This window comes from Oryzias latipes, chromosome 1 (genome assembly GCF_002234675.1).
Source record: "Oryzias latipes chromosome 1, ASM223467v1".
Classification (NCBI taxonomy): Eukaryota; Metazoa; Chordata; class Actinopteri; order Beloniformes; family Adrianichthyidae; genus Oryzias; species Oryzias latipes.
Window position 1 is genome coordinate 1 of NC_019859.2, and position 15,867 is coordinate 15,867.

At 39.5% G+C, this 15,867-nt stretch overlaps 2 long non-coding RNA genes across 2 annotated transcripts; both read left to right on the forward strand.

Annotated features, from left to right (window-relative positions):
- Positions 1 to 11,030: 11,030 nt before the first annotated feature.
- On the forward strand, positions 11,031 to 11,904 carry LOC110016348. Its single transcript, XR_002291618.2, has 3 exons — positions 11,031 to 11,122; positions 11,468 to 11,627; positions 11,843 to 11,904. It is a non-coding gene; the product is annotated as an uncharacterized LOC110016348 (long non-coding RNA).
- A 1,287-nt stretch (positions 11,905 to 13,191) lies between these two features.
- Positions 13,192 to 15,356, forward strand: LOC111947145. The gene is made up of 2 exons (XR_002872966.1): positions 13,192 to 13,381; positions 14,187 to 15,356. It is a non-coding gene; the product is annotated as an uncharacterized LOC111947145 (long non-coding RNA).
- Positions 15,357 to 15,867: the final 511 nt, after the last annotated feature.

A 15,867-nucleotide genomic window follows, 5' to 3' on the forward strand; every position in this document is an offset into this window, starting at 1 on the left:
CAACCCCCCCCCCCACCACCCCGGGGAAAAAAGCCGAATGTAGGAATCCGTTATTTGTTTTGGTTTTATTTAGGGTCAAACTTGTGCATTCTTAGAGGCGTGTCTTCTTGATTGACAGGTGGGCGGACCCATGGGTCAACTTAATTCGCTTTGACCCACGCCATTATTATTATTCTTAGAACGCAGAATGTTCTCGCCTAGTCACTGACTTTCTGTCCAGTTTATACATCCATAGTAACAAGTGAACATTCTGTAAATTTATTGAAGATAGATTTTCTGAAAAGAAGTCATTGTGGTTCTGTGAGTTGTGTTCAGTTTTTTCTTGTATGAAGTAAGGTTTGAGTCAGGTTTGTGGCAGAGTCTGAATCTCCTCCAATTTCTATTTCTTTTTTTAATCTCTGCAAAGGAATATTTGAATTTTTCCATCCGCACAAACGTTTGGTAGCACTGGTCTGCATTTGCATGATTTTCCAGTTTACATTTCCGTCACCTTCCTCCTGAAGCCAGAAGATGCTGCAGAAGTTCAGCAGAGCAGAAAACAGACTTATAGAATATTTTATCAGAAATGTTTTTTTTTTTAGAGAAATCTTTTCTCTCAGCAGAGACTCGTGAACTCAGGTCGCTCATGAAACAGGAATTTCAGAATAATGTTCGCGTTCTTTGGTTTTAACTCTTTCAGAAGCAGCTGAGATCTGCGCTCAGTGGAGAACATCTCCAAATGCTCAGTGCTACATGCTTAGAGGTTAGAGGTTGGTGGTTTAACTCCTGACTGGAATAAACCATGGGACTGATCCCCCTTGGTTCACCCCACTGGTGTCTTTGAGCAAGGCACTTCACCCAAATAGCTCCAGCAGAGCTGTGCAGTGTAGTTAAATTGGGCCTCTCCCTGGAATGAATGTAAACTAATGTCACCCCCCCCTCACACGCAAACACACACATACACACACGCTTAGTCTCCAACAAAGAAGAAAGATTTTTTTTCTGAAACAGCTTCATATTATTAGAGCTGAGATGACAGATGACGCCTCACAGGTTTATATCAACACAAATAAATCCCAGAACGTCCAGGAACAGCTGATGTTTATCATTTTTTATCCCTGTTTTTTTTTATATAATCAATTAAAGACCCACTCAGATGTAAATTCTAGATTTGATGTGTATAACCTCAAAAATATAGACCAAAAATATCTTATTTTTCTTGTTTTTAACACACTATGTGTGTATAATGTTTATATTAAACTTAAAAGATATGTTAATTTTCATTTTCATGAGTGTCGACTCTTGAATTCATAAAAAGGAAGAAAAAAATTCGTGAAAATAATTTTTCAATAAGTTTACTTCGAAATAGAGGCACTTAAACCAAAATATGAGGGCTGATTGGAAAAATAAATTGAGACGGTTTTATCTTACTAATGTTTTTATAAAATATATGAAACATCAACAACTTTTTATTTTCATTCAAAGCTGAAAAAATACTAATTTCATGGCATTGTCAACTGTTGAAAGCTAAAGTGATTCCCTGAACATGCTGAACCAGCAGAAAATGTTTCATGAATGGTTAAAAGACTGGGTGTAACTATTCATCCATTAATCAATCAATCGATTTCTATTTCTAAGATCCAACTACTAGACTGATCTGTTTGAAGCTGCGTTCACATCAAATGCGATTGGACGTCAGGAAGTCAATGGTACATAGGTCCTGAGGCGGGATTTGAGTGATGGGCGGGGTGCGACCAGAGTTCCAATTTCTGAACTTTGCAGAGGTCGCCGCGTCACATCGACCAATTAGGGACTTATCTTTAGACATGTGATGTGTTCAAAGATTCGATCAGCTCGTAGGATGAGCTACGCCAACCCCGGGAGGCTGGCGGGGCAGAGACAGGAGAGGAGCTGGTTGGATGGGGAGGCAGCCTGTTCAGGTCTCCTAAACTTTATGATATTTTTCTTATTTTCACCGAGACATTAATAAAAGAAGGTCTTCTAATTGTATTTTTGTCTTTGTTTTTTCCTCTCTCGGGTTAATGTGGAAAAGTAAGTCATCAAACTTTGTCACAGAGAGACGGAAACACCACAGAAGCTGGCTGTCATTCAGATGCAGCTCCTGCAGAAGGAGTGTACCGGGAGAATCTGAGAATGATCACATGAACCCAGACATGAGACGTTATTACCAATGCTTTTGTGGAGCTTTTTAAAATAGCTAATTCTGATTTATAAACATTATCCGTGTCTTTCCTACATTGTGAATGAGATAAACACATTCCATCATTCCAGTCCAATGTGTGGAAACACTTCAAATTTAGCAGACATGTGACCATCCAGTGTGCCAGAATGTTCTAAGAAAAGAAAAAGTGGGCTGAACTTTAGGAAACTAAAATGTGAATGGATTTGACATTCTTTCTTGTTAACTTTGTGACATCACAATGTGAGAACCTGCTCTTTTTTCGTGGGTTGGGAGGGGCTGGTGCTCAGAGAGCAGGTTTTTAGAGGAATCCTCAGAAAACTTCGCTTTAGGACTTCTTTTAGTGAGAAATGAAGATGAAAAAGATGATAGGAACGATATAGATTTAATTAAGTCTTGAACTGTTCTAAAAGTATTTTAAAAAATAGAAAGATAGCTGTGAATGTAACCAATAGAAAAAAAACTCAAATAATTTAACTGTCTTTGACTGAACTGGACTCTTCAAACACACACCCGTCACTGCTTCAACTTGCAGTAGAACCCCTTTGACTCGTAAAAACACCTTTAAGAAATCTTCATCACATCTGCTATAATTGCTCTAAATACTAATTCAGAATGGACACATTTGGTCCACTTGAAGTGAACCAGAGTTCATTTCACCTAATAATCCAGAACAAATTTTCCGTCTGAATACACCCAAGCAGACCTTAGTCTGGGACCAGGAACTGCTCTTGGACCCATCTTTGGAGGTGGTCTCGGTTTGTTTCCAATCAGACTGAGCTTCGGTTTGCTCTGAGATTCTTTGGTCTCCAGACAATTCATTCCCAGAGTGGAACAACTGAAACAAACCGGCCACCGTAGCCGATGTAAACAGAGGAATGAAGGAACCGGGAAGTCACGGACAAATGTGAAGCAACAATTGTCGTGTTTTTTAAACAGAAAAACTACTGTGGTAATCTAACCCACAATGTGATATCCAGGCATGTAGACTCCAGGTCTGAAGAGGTTAAAATAGGACTCACTATGTTCCTGGCTTACTGGCTTTCCCTGGTTTATGCATTTTAAATATTTGAGTCTGAAATGAACTGTTTTGCTTTATCAAACTTTTGGCTCGGGGGCCACATTCAACCCGTCTGATCTCAATTGAGCCGGATAAAGGCAAAAGAAAGCAGCTTAGTTGTTGTTGTTTTTCTCAGTTGAAAAAAAGCCTCAACCAAAATGGTAGCTTAATCATATTCATTTATTCACAGAGGCCAATGGATCTCAAATAAAATGCATTTCACTTTAAAAAAAATCGGTTTGTTCAATTTTATACAAACTGAAAAATTTGCATCTGACTGAAGCAATCCCGATAGTAAACTTATGAGGGGGCTACGGAAAAAAATGAAACACCCTGCCTAAAATGTAAATGTGCAAATCGATGAAAAATTGAACTAAATTAAACTTGAAATATTTGTGAACATATGAATTATGGGTTAACCTCCCTTTCTCAACTGAAACTTCACCCAGCCATCACTATCAGGATTCAGATCCTATGCAGAAACACATCTTCTCTTTTCTTAACTGCCCCTGCAAACGGTAAACCTTTTCTTTATGGTGGTGCTGAATGTTGTATTCTTTGAGCACTGCGACACTTTGATGACATACCAAGCATGCAGGTTTTGGATTCAGCTCCGTGAACAACATTTTTGAACATTTTTTCTTGGAAAGTTCAGCACTCCATTCAGTCTAATAGCAACATTACAGCTGTACCCAGATGCAGAGCTGTTAGGCTTTGCTTTTGGCACGTGCAGAGAAATGTTGTTTCACCTGTTTTGTGTTTCCTTTGCTCCCCCTAGTGGCGAATTGCGCATTTTGGTTATTTCTTTAAAAAATCAGCTCGCCACAAGAATGGACTAGAAACGCGCTTTAAAAACAAACAAACACATCGTTATAATTTTTTCTCTCTTCATGAGTGGGCCGGATTGAACCATCTGGCGGGCCGGGTACGGCCCGCGGGCCAAATGTTTGACATCACTGATCTAATCTCTGTTAAAAGAAAAAATGAAGTATTTAATGACCCCAGCATGGAGACAACATGAAGAAGAGACCAACTGAAACATATCTGCATCACAGAAATGCATAACAGTGAATGCAACAACAACGTTTATAATTAGGCAGGAGTAACATTCTTAGCCTTCAGCAGCTAAACTGAAGGCAGCTCCTGGCATTGAGATCCCCCCAGCTCTGCAGGACCTTTTCTCACAGATTTGATCCACTTTTGTTAATAATGATCAAGCAGGTAAATGTTTCAGTACTGGTGATTTTAACATTCACATCTACAACAGCAGAGCTGTTGGATTTGTATCCATCACTGACTCTTTCAAGCTGACTCAGCATGTTGTTGGCCCCACTCATGTGAAAGGCCACACTCTGGACCTCTTGGTCTAAATTGGACCTGCTTCTAAATCTCCAATAAGGAGGTTCAAAAGACATGGATGTTCTTGTTCAGTTCTGCAGCATTTATCATGCAGCTTTCTGGATGAAGTAGCACCTGTGAAAAACCAGCTCTGCTCCACTAAATCAGTCCCATTCCTGCATAAATTCCATTCAAGCTTTCACTAGGAACTGTAGTCAGGTGAAGTTTCTGTAGAACCAAATGTTTTTGATTAGTCACTGTGTCTCCTCTAATATTAAAAATCAAAATGTATTCTTAAATAAACTCTTTATTTTTATCTGTTCTCTCTCAAATATTTGTGCACTCTTGGCAGACTGTGATGATTTTTTAGAATTCTTTGTTAAAAATAAAGAGCTTAGGACCAACATCTCTCCAGCAGCTTCATCTTTTTAGTGTGTTGATGATGCATTTCTGTCAAAAATTTGGTCATGTTTTCATCCAGGGCGCTCAGGACGTTTCTGCTGTGCTGCAGAGAGTGAAGCCCTCTTCTTCTCCCAGTGATGTTCATTCTATTAAGCTGTTTCTAACTGTTCTTTTTTAATCAATCTGTCTGTCATTGTAAAGCTGAGACATGTGTCCTCTACGTCTGATGTGGTCTCCAGCCTCTTCAAGCTGAAACTCACGCATGGACCCAACCTAATAACTATGGGACCATCTCCAGAAGATCTAAAAGATTTGAGAAAAAGATGCTGCAAAAAAAGTCATGAAGGAGCACAATACTTTTAAAACATTTCCATCTGTCTCTCACAGAAATCATTTTAACCCTTGTGCTATCTTAGATGACCCCACCCTTACATTGACGTGTTCTCCCTACCATGACAAAGGTGGATAAAGGTGGAAAGATTTCATGTAATCCATGGACACCATTGGAGATCACAAATCATTGAAGAAAAAAGGTTCAGCGCACTGTCTAGTGGGTCTAGATGACCCAAATCCCAATGCTAAAGTGCCTAGGATAGCACAAGGGTTAAGGAAACAGCGTAACTGAGAGGCTGACAGGACATGATGGTGGCTGAATGTGAGGTCCACCTCACTGTGGAGTGGCGTCCAACAGCCTCAGAGTTTCTCAACAGTTTGTTGGTTTTCCTCTAGGGTGCTGCTTGTCCTCCTCCGCTCCAGCCGGAGCGGAGTGATGGTGGCGAGCAGCAGCAGCTCGTGCAGCTGGTGGGAGTTTTCACAGTGATGGATGGAGGATGAGGAGGAGGTGAAAGTGCTGAAACACAAGAAGAGGAGCTGTCAGCTGGGAAAAACAGAACAAATGCTGGAAGACGCTTTCATTTAGATTTCTGTGGAAACATGACAGCACAAACCGAGAGCTTCAGATGAACAGAGGAGATGAGCAGACGGAAGGATGAAGGGTGAAGTGAGTTGTGCTGCTCAGTTTGTAAAGCAGATCCTTATATAAGCCGATGATTCAGACGAGAAACAGGAGACGGCAGATTTAGCCATGAAGATGAGGAAGGTGGAGTTTAGCAGCAGGTGGAGGTCAGGATGAAGAGGTGGAGTGGGGAGGATGGTGATGAAGAGGAGGCAAAGCTGCACACTGACAGATTATTGAGCGCCACCCCACACAGACAAGTACCGTCAGGCTTTCTGTGGACCCTCATGTATGATCTTTATCTCAGGGCCATCAAAGGAATCTGAACTCTTCACAGATGAGCTCACAAAGCGCAGAGCAGAAGCTGGTTCACACATTCACGTGCACACGTGCACTGTGGGTTTGCAGCCCTGGGACTATTTTTATTCTCTGCTGAGACATTTGAGAACTTCACAGCAGCCTGCGTTGCTCTGTTGCTGTCAGTAAATCATGTAACTTCAATTAAACCTATAACATCAGTCTGCTGCTTATTGCTCTGTCTGTTTCAGTGATTGGCTGAATTGTTGGTATGTTTCTCTGCATTTTTATGATTGGATACTTGAAATGACTATGCAGTTGCTGTCAAAGAGTCTGAATGGTGGAAAGAAAAAGTCTTTGGTCAGGAAAAGAGATCGTTGTCAATGAAAACAATGCCAGTCCAATGAGAAGGCGCTTTGTCGTTCTGTGTTTGTTCTGTGTGACCTGTGTGTGATCTGTATTTGTGTTCTGTGTGTGATCTGTGTGTTCTGTGTGTGATTTGTGTGTGATCTGTGTGTGATCTGTGTGACCTGTGTGTGATCTGTATGTGTGTTCTGTGTGTGATCTGTGTGTTCTGTGTGTGATTTGTGTGTGATCTGTGTGACCTATGTGTGATTTGTATGTGTGTTCTGTGTGTGATCTGTGTGTTCTGTGTGTGATCTGTGTGATCTGTGTGATCAGTGTGTGATCTGTGTGATCTGTGTGTGATCTGTTTGTTCCGTGTGTGATCTGTATGTTCTGTGTGTGATCTGTGTGTGATGTGATCTGTGTGTTCTGTGTGTGATCTGTGTGTTCTCTTTGTGTGATCTGTGTGTTCTGTGTGTGTTCTCTTTGTGTGATCTGTGTGTTCTGTGTGTGATCTGTGTGATCAGTGTGTGATCTGTGTGTGATCTGTATGATCTGTGTGTGATCTGTGTGTGATGTGATCTGTGTGTTCTGTGTGTGATCTGTGTGTTCTCTTTGTGTGATCTGTGTGTTCTGTGTGTGTTCTCTTTGTGTGATCTGTGTGTTCTGTGTGTGATCTGTGTGATCTGTTTGTTCCGTGTGTGATCTGTATGTTCTGTGTGTGATCTGTGTGTGATGTGATCTGTGTGTTCTGTGTGTGATCTGTGTGTTCTCTTTGTGTGATCTGTGTGTTCTGTGTGTGTTCTCTTTGTGTGATCTGTGTGTTCTGTGTGTGATCTGTGTGATCAGTGTGTGATCTGTGTGTGATCTGTATGATCTGTGTGTGATCTGTGTGTGATGTGATCTGTGTGTTCTGTGTGTGATCTGTGTGTTCTCTTTGTGTGATCTGTGTGTTCTGTGTGTGTTCTCTTTGTGTGATCTGTGTGTTCTGTGTGTGATCTGTGTGTTCTGTGTGTGATCTGTGTGATCAGTGTGTGATCTGTGTGATCTGTGTGTGATCTGTATGTTCTGTGTGTGATCTGTGTGTTCTGTGTGTGTTCTCTTTGCGTTTGTTTACAAATGATCAGAATACATGCAACACTGGAAGGACATTTTTGAATTAGTAGGACAGGGCCAGTGTCCTCCTAATTCTTAAAAAAATCTAAGACTATAGAAGGGTTCCTATTGGTCTACTAACCCTATAGAACAAAAAAAAAAAAATGAAAAAGACCTCTTAGTACATATATACCCGTTTTTGTTCTCACCTGTGTATGACTCACTACGCCCCTAGTGGTTGCATGTGGTAAAGCAGGACTCATTAATATTCACACATGTGTGAATATTAATGACTTATGTCCTGGTAATTCTTACACTGTCCTTCTTATTCATGTATGGTGACTGTCAGCTGGAATACTGAGAAATGCTTTACACACACGGTAAAGACCGTAAAGTTTTACCAATACCAAAAGACTGAGCATCCTTCTCCTGAGCGTGCTGAACATTTTGATACCAAGATTGCATAAATTGCTAAAAGTGTGCTCAAGATTTTATGTAAAAAACATACAGAAAAAGATATAAAGAACAATACTAAAGAGAAAGAGGGTCACTATTGTGCAAATGCTTTGAAGCATTCACACAATGAAGAATTCAGAACAGCTCCTCCAAGCTAAGGGAATTGGTCATTTTCAATGCCACCCCTGGTTGTGACAAAATAAATACAAATAAAAAATAAATACAAATAAAAAACTTTTTTTTTTCATTTTTTATGTATTTATTTATTTTGACCATTGTGTTTTGGTTGGCATGCCCAGTGTTTCACTTTGAACTTTTTTAGTATTTAGTATGAAAAAATTGTCAGTCATAATACATTAAATGAAGAAACACAATAACTTGAAGAGCTGTTTGGGAGCTGAAAGAGAAGGGTAATTTTAGGAAGTTGATAAAAAAAGCCAGTTGTCTAAAAAAGCCGAAATTTTTATCAATACATGACATCATCATTTAGTCTGGCGTTCCATTGGCCAGAAGGGCACCCGTCAAAATTACAGTCGTGGGAGTTTTAAAGCTTGCAGACTTCTGGGAGACCTGATGGTTCCCTAAAGATTCACACTCCCTAGCAGTAGGGGGCAGTACCACACCACACCAGTACCACACGTTTGCGCTGGTAGGTACGCACGTGTACGCCTCATCTGATCTGATCCAGAACTTTCGGCTAATGATCCTCGAGCGAAATAATTTCTTCTGCAGCTAGATTCTCTAGCGGTAAGGAATTAATGCAAAATGTATCACCTGACAGTGGACCAGGTAAGAACCATCCTTTTAAGTAATGTTTGTTGCTTTTCCCTTTTGCGGACTTTTGCCGCCTCTCTTTCGAAGTTCGTCCGCTTTTCATTGCGCTGCAGGACCGCCGCTTACATCTTTGCATTGACTTTCGTTTTGTGGAATTACCGAATGGCTTTGGTTTAATGTGTACCTTTTAATAACCATTAAATGCATCAAGTGGTCTTTAAATAGTGCGGTTTTGCTGTGTTCGGTGTTCATCTGTATGATTGGGGTTTTAGGTAAATACTGAGGTTCTTATCGACAAGCTAATATCAAAATTGAATGATTGATTGATTGATTGATTGATTGGTTTATTTCAAGCGTAGATTGAAAAGAATACAGGACAAAACACAATTATTTCAAACTCATCACAGAAACAATTAAATGCATTGATTAGAAAATAGAAAACAAAAATAAAACACACTTATGTCACATTTGGTTCATTCATTTTTTGTGATGATTAACTGAAGTCAGTAGAGTTTGATTGATTGCTTGAAAAGGAGTGGGAAGAAGCAAACTTATAAAATTCCACCCCTACCTAATTACTTTATTTCACTGTTTTGCATAATTATGTAATCCGGTCAGAGCAGGGGTCGGGAACCTTTTTGACCAAGAGAGCCATAAACGCCACATATTTTTAAATGTAATTTTGAAAGAGCCATACAATAATGTAGCGTCCCTTTCCCACACTGAGGCACGGAGACTTAACCTCTTTTAAGGTTCTTTGTTCTGGTTACTGCAGACCCCTAACAAACGCCGTACAATTAATTCAGCAACTCCTTATTCTCGCCCGCCGAGACGAGACGAGAGCGCTTCTCTCAACTTTTTATTCCCCTGCTCCCGCTCCAGTCCTCCCATTTCCCTTATTCGGCCCATAGCTGAACCCCATTGGTCCAAACTCCCTAACAACAGGCTGAGCGACAGAACAAAGGGCCAATCAGATCACTGCTTGATCGATGCGTTCCATGAACTCCAGAACTTTTAACGAGGCCCAACAGCCAAGTTAAACTCAGTCCGCGACAATATTTTTAAAACTAAAAATACAAATGAATGTGTGCATTTGATGTAATTTTAACACTTTTAAAGTACAATAAGTCATCGTTATGCTGTTGCTAATAAATGATTCGTGGTAGTTTTGCTGATGGTCTTGTCCGGTTGATACGTGGTGAGTTTCTGCTTCATGCAGGCGTTGAGACTTTAAACGTGATCATAGGTCTGAATGTTCTTTAGATGTGAGACAGACTGATCACATGCAGACCTGGAGCCAAAACACACTCACGCTGCAGTGAGTGATGGGCAGCGGGGTTTACGTTTTTGCCATCCCTGCGCGATTCACCTGCTGCCCCCCCCCCCCCCCCCCCTTCTCCCTCACACATCCCGTCCCCGCAACTGCGCGCTCTTTCTCAGAGACGGGAGCGCGCCGTTTTAGGCACGGCAATTCACAGGTTTCCGGGTGGTACAAACTCTGTGAAATAATAGATAATAGTAAACTGATAGTTTTTTCTCCAAGCAACGCTACTACTGCGCGCCTCTGGCATCGCATCGCGCCCGAGAAGGACTGGTCTAATGAAAAAAAAAGTATAATTAAAGATTTGTCTGCGAGCCACATGTGACCATCAAAAGAGCCATATATGGCTCGCGAGCCATAGGTTCCCGACCCCTGGGTCAGAGCAACCTTTATCGCATGTTTGTCCTTACAGGACTTTGTGGTGCTGGTTAGACATGCCTAAAATAAAAGTGGCTCATGGTGACTCTTGTCCCAATAGCAGTCGCTTAAGACATTAAGGAGGTTTTTAAGAAAAAGCTCAAAACTAATCTTTTTAGTGTAGCTTTTACTTAGTTCTTACATGCCAACATGTTTTTATTGTATATTTTACTTGCGGGATGTGCATATTGCTGGATTTTTAATGTGTTTTTATTTATTTGTATTTGTTTTTATTTTATTTATTTATGAATGCTTTTTCGTCTTACTGTTATTTATGTTACTGTGGAAAGCACTTTGAAATGCTTGAAAACAGGAAAAGCACTATATAAATAAAGTTGAATTTAAATTTGAATTAACACACAGTCTTTGCAGGAGATGGCAGCACAGAGTTCAGAAGAAATCCCAGACAAGATGCTTTGTATTATTGCTCCTTTTGTGAAGATAAGGAAGGATTTGATATTAGATACATTGATTCATTTAAATGTGAGCCACTGAAGTATTTACGCAATTTTTTTTTCAATGTTTGAAATCAACATGAAAAACACATAATTTATGTTCTTCTGTCATAGAGCATTATTTGCAGTATGTGATATTGATCCACAAATCAGATCTTCAATTAAGTTTGTTCTAGATTATTTTTGGCAAGGTCATTGTGTATCAGTTAAGTATTTTATTTATAATGCACCACCTAATTCACACACACTCCCAAAATCACAAACCTACAATCAGAAAACTGAATTAAGTAGACTATTTAATTCCCACTATATGATTACTTTGCATGGTTTCTTTTTTTATTACTCTCCTTTCTTTGTGATGTGTTACTTGTAGGTCGAGGTGTGTTCAGCTCCCGGCCCTTTCAAAAGGGAGATTTCCTTCTTGAAAACAGAGGACAGCTCATATCTAAAAATGAACAAGAAAGCAGACTGAGAGTTTCACCTTCCCTGAAGGTTGTTATGTTTGATTTCCAGTTCAATGGAAAGTTGTTATGGTATGTATCTTCTTTTTTTAATGGTAATGTCATCTCTACTCTCTTATTGGTAAAAAGTAGTTTTAGTGATGAAATACAGTCTAAGACAAGGTTAAACATTTGTAATGTTCCATGGAAGTTTTAGGTTGTAGCAGGAATGTTATTTAGTCTTAAATACTCAATGTGCTCAATAACTTCCCTATGTAGCATAACTTATTGTCTGCTTTATATTTTAGTATTGATGCTGCTAGAGAGGACGGGTCACTTGTAAGACTAATAAATGATGATGAAGTGAGCCAAACAACAAAATGACCATTACCAGAGTGAATGGAGAACCCCATCTCTGTTTATTTGGAATCAAGGATATTGGTCCTGGAGAAGAAATCACCTATAATTATGGTGACTCCAAATGGCCATGGAGAATCAAGGTATCTGTAAAATAATTGTTAAGCTTTAAAAATAATGTATAATACTATATTTAAATTAAAGAATATAATTTACTCTTCATCCTTTCATCTCAGAAATCCAAAGAGAAGCCAAGTCAATCAGCAGAAGAGAATCCACCCACTTCCAGGTCCTCTCCAGACGACACACCGAAGGTAATTTTAAATGCCTATTAATTACAGAAACATTTAGGTATTTAAATATTGAGTAGTGTTAAGGTACATGGATCACTGATAACATCGACCATAAAGGATGCCTATATTTGATACAAATTCCTTTAGAAGCATGAACAGGACAAAGCAGGTTGTCCCATTAAGCGCTCTTACACACTTGTCCTGTGTAATACTCAACTGGACAGGTTCTGACATTAGCGGGACATAGTGTTAAAACTAGTATACTGGAATTGAAGTTGTCCTAATGATCGCTCTTACACACATGTCCTGTGTAATCCTCAACTGGACAGGTCCAGGTTTTAACAGGACCATTTGCTCAGTGTTTAAGCAAAGAATCTCATTCAGCTTCCATCCTTTCATCTCAGAAATCCACAGAAAAGCCAAGTCCATCTGCAGAAGAGAATCCACCCACTTCCAGGTCCTATCCAAATGACACACCACAGGTTAATTTCAGTTTAAATACCTTTTTTACAATTGTAGAAACATTTAGGTATTTAAATAGTAGTAGTAGTATTAAGGTACATGGATCACTGGATTTACTGGATTACGGCCAGTAAATTCTGGGCATTGTTTCCACTCAGTTAAGCTTTGGTCCCTCTGAGTGATGTGTTTTCACGGCGCATGCATGATGAAGACGGCCAGCGCGTCATATTAGGTCACCGTAGTGCGACCACTTAGCTTAGCCACATTAATGGAAAACTGCATTTTTTTGCTGAAGTTTATTGAGTAATACCTAATTGGAAAGTATAGACATTGAGACTCTTTTTTCAGCGTTAAATTGAATCTTTTTCCTTTCATGAAATGCTAAGACCATGTCACGCCATAGATGTTCTTTCGTCAAAAGTTTGTGAAATAACATGACTTAGGCAATGTTTTAGTAGCTGCATTTCCATTAACCATCAAATTGCACAAATTGGATTTTTGCATAAAGAAATGAACTTAATGGTAACACCACAATTTATCTATCTGTCTATCCATTTTGTGCATCACAATATGAGAAACATGCTTTCAACAAATAAATGCTTACTGGGAAGTATTTTTATTAATACTATTTTACTTTTTCAGCACAAAGTCAAAACAAAGATGAGAAGGACAAGGAACTTAAGGCATTAAAATGGAAGCGGAGGAAGCCTGACGGAAAGAAACAAAAACAATCTGGTAAGTGCAGCCACCCGTACATAAGTCACATGCGCACACAAGTAAAACTGAATTATGATCAACATTAAACATAATTCAAAGTCCAAAAGACTAATAGTATTTTTTTATGTTTCTCCCCTCACACTGCTTCATCATTCTGAGTAAGGATATGCCTTTTGTACAAATAGTATTGATGACAACTAATCCACAAATTGACAGAAAATCAATTTAGAAAGTGACTGAATATCTCTTTTTTTCCACTCGTTACACTCTTTTAAGACTGACGAAATTATACCTATAATTGGAATACTAAGAATGTTCACATAAGATGTAACTGTAAAACCACATATAGTGGGATTTGTATCTAAGGCCTAATCCAAATTTTTCCCATCTCCTTACCCCTCCATTTGAAGGGGCTTTTGAAGTGGTGTCCGAAATATATTTTTTTATTTTCTACCCTCCATGTGGGGGGAAACTGACCCCTCCCTTGCGAAGGGGTTCCGCTGTGCTGTGCAAGCACTTTTCTTAATGTGGGTGCGCTCTGGAGCACAGAAGTTTAAATGTAAATTAAAGTAATGACTTTGTTGTAGCATGACCCTTTTGAAGTTAGACAACCGCTGTTATGTATATTTGAGCAGTGGAAGCGCTGCGCTATTGCAAGCTGACTATCGACTAATGGTGACGTCCAAGTTTTGAGACACTAGTTTCATTAGTGTCTGTTTGGAGTGCTACATTTATGATGTGGGGAGAAGGGAAGAATTTAGATTGGGCCTAAAAATCTCCTAAAATGGGTGTCTAATTTCAAACTGTGTTTTATCTTTTTTAGCTGCTGAGCAAGAAAAGAAACGAATGAAGCAAATAAAACGACCCTGGTCCAAAGAGGAAGTAAACGCTGTCATGAGACACTTCAAGGACCATATAATGAAGGGAAAACTTGCTTCCATGATAGAATGTGGGCAGTGCAAAAAGGCAGAGAATCCTGTTCTTGACAACCGTACCCTACAGAACATCAGAGACTTTGTGAGAAATCGTGGTATTACCATGAAAAACAAAAAGTAACCCAGCGAACATTTCCATATGGCCCATATGATTTACCTTTGGGCTGAATATCTGGGCCCCGGGTGGGTTTGTCCACGAGTTCCGTGGTGACCCCATCTGTGTTTGCACACACTGGCTTAGAAGGAAACTCAGTGGTCTGAGTTCCCAACGCTAACCAGCTGCTCTGTGGAAAGCATTGTGTGCCAACAACCTGCCTTACGGATAGTGTAGCGAGTTAGCGAGCTACACTGTCTAGCGAGCCAGATTACTCAGTGCCCATTCAAGCTAGTGTGGGCAAACACAGATGGGGCCACTGTGGAACCTGTGAACAAACCCACCTGGGGCTCAACAATTCAGCCCAAAGGTAAGCCATGTGGGGCTCACATTCAAATGTTTGCTAAATGAAGATTTTTGATATATAGTATATAAAAGTATGAATAAGCAGTTAAGGCTTAAATTTTGTTTTTTTGTTCAGTTGTCAAAAGGTTATTTCTTTATTTGCCTTTACATTAGAAAGAATATAATTTTGAAGTAAGGACTTATGGCTATGTAGTTTTTTTCTGAAAACTATCTTTTACATTAGACAGAACATTAACAATAAATAAGCACTAGATTCTTGAATGTTTTTCCATTTAAAACTGCATATTCTTGTCACCTTTTTGACAAGACTAAGTTTTTTTCAACATTTTTGCTGTATTTGCTTTTCATTTCACAAATAGAACTGTCATAAGCATTTAAATGTACTTTTTTATGTTTATAAAAACAATGATTACAGTGAACTACACAGTATAAAAGTTCAATAAAAGGATTTTTGGGTGGGAGGACCCATCAAGGTCGTTGGGTCCTTTGAAGTCACGTTTTAGACATGTTTGTGTGTTTGTATACTGTGGACCTCATAAATACTCTTTTTGTCAGAGGCGGGGCTAATGGAGCTCATTAAAGTGTCCTGGTAATGTTGTGTTTTGTCATATATTATTATTTCTTGTTGTAATAACTTTTTTCAAATTTTGAACTGGGTTATGTGAAGTACCGCCACAAATAGATTTTTTGAGATACTGCTTGTCCTTAGAAATCAAGCAGAAAGGGGTGTCCCCATAATGTAGTAACAAACGTGTTTGAAAAAACTGTCCTTTTAATCCACCAATACCAGTATGTGTGTGTGTGACCATGAGAGAGAGAGAAAAGAGGAATACAAATAAAATAAGGAAAACATGACTAGTCTTACATTAAAGGATTCATTTCAGTGAAATGGTTTATTTTGCTAAGTGTTAATATACCATTAGTTTTGTGTTGTGTATTTTTTGCTTTTCTTTTTCGGGAGCCAGTTTAGCTCATGCTGGTTTGCGGCGCCTTCCGTCCGTGAAACCCGGGTTCAACAACGGGCTGCTCCCTGTTCCCTTCTCTACGCCGGTTCCAAGCCCGGTTTGAGAAGGTTGCGTCAGGAAGGGCATCCGGCGTAAAACATTGCC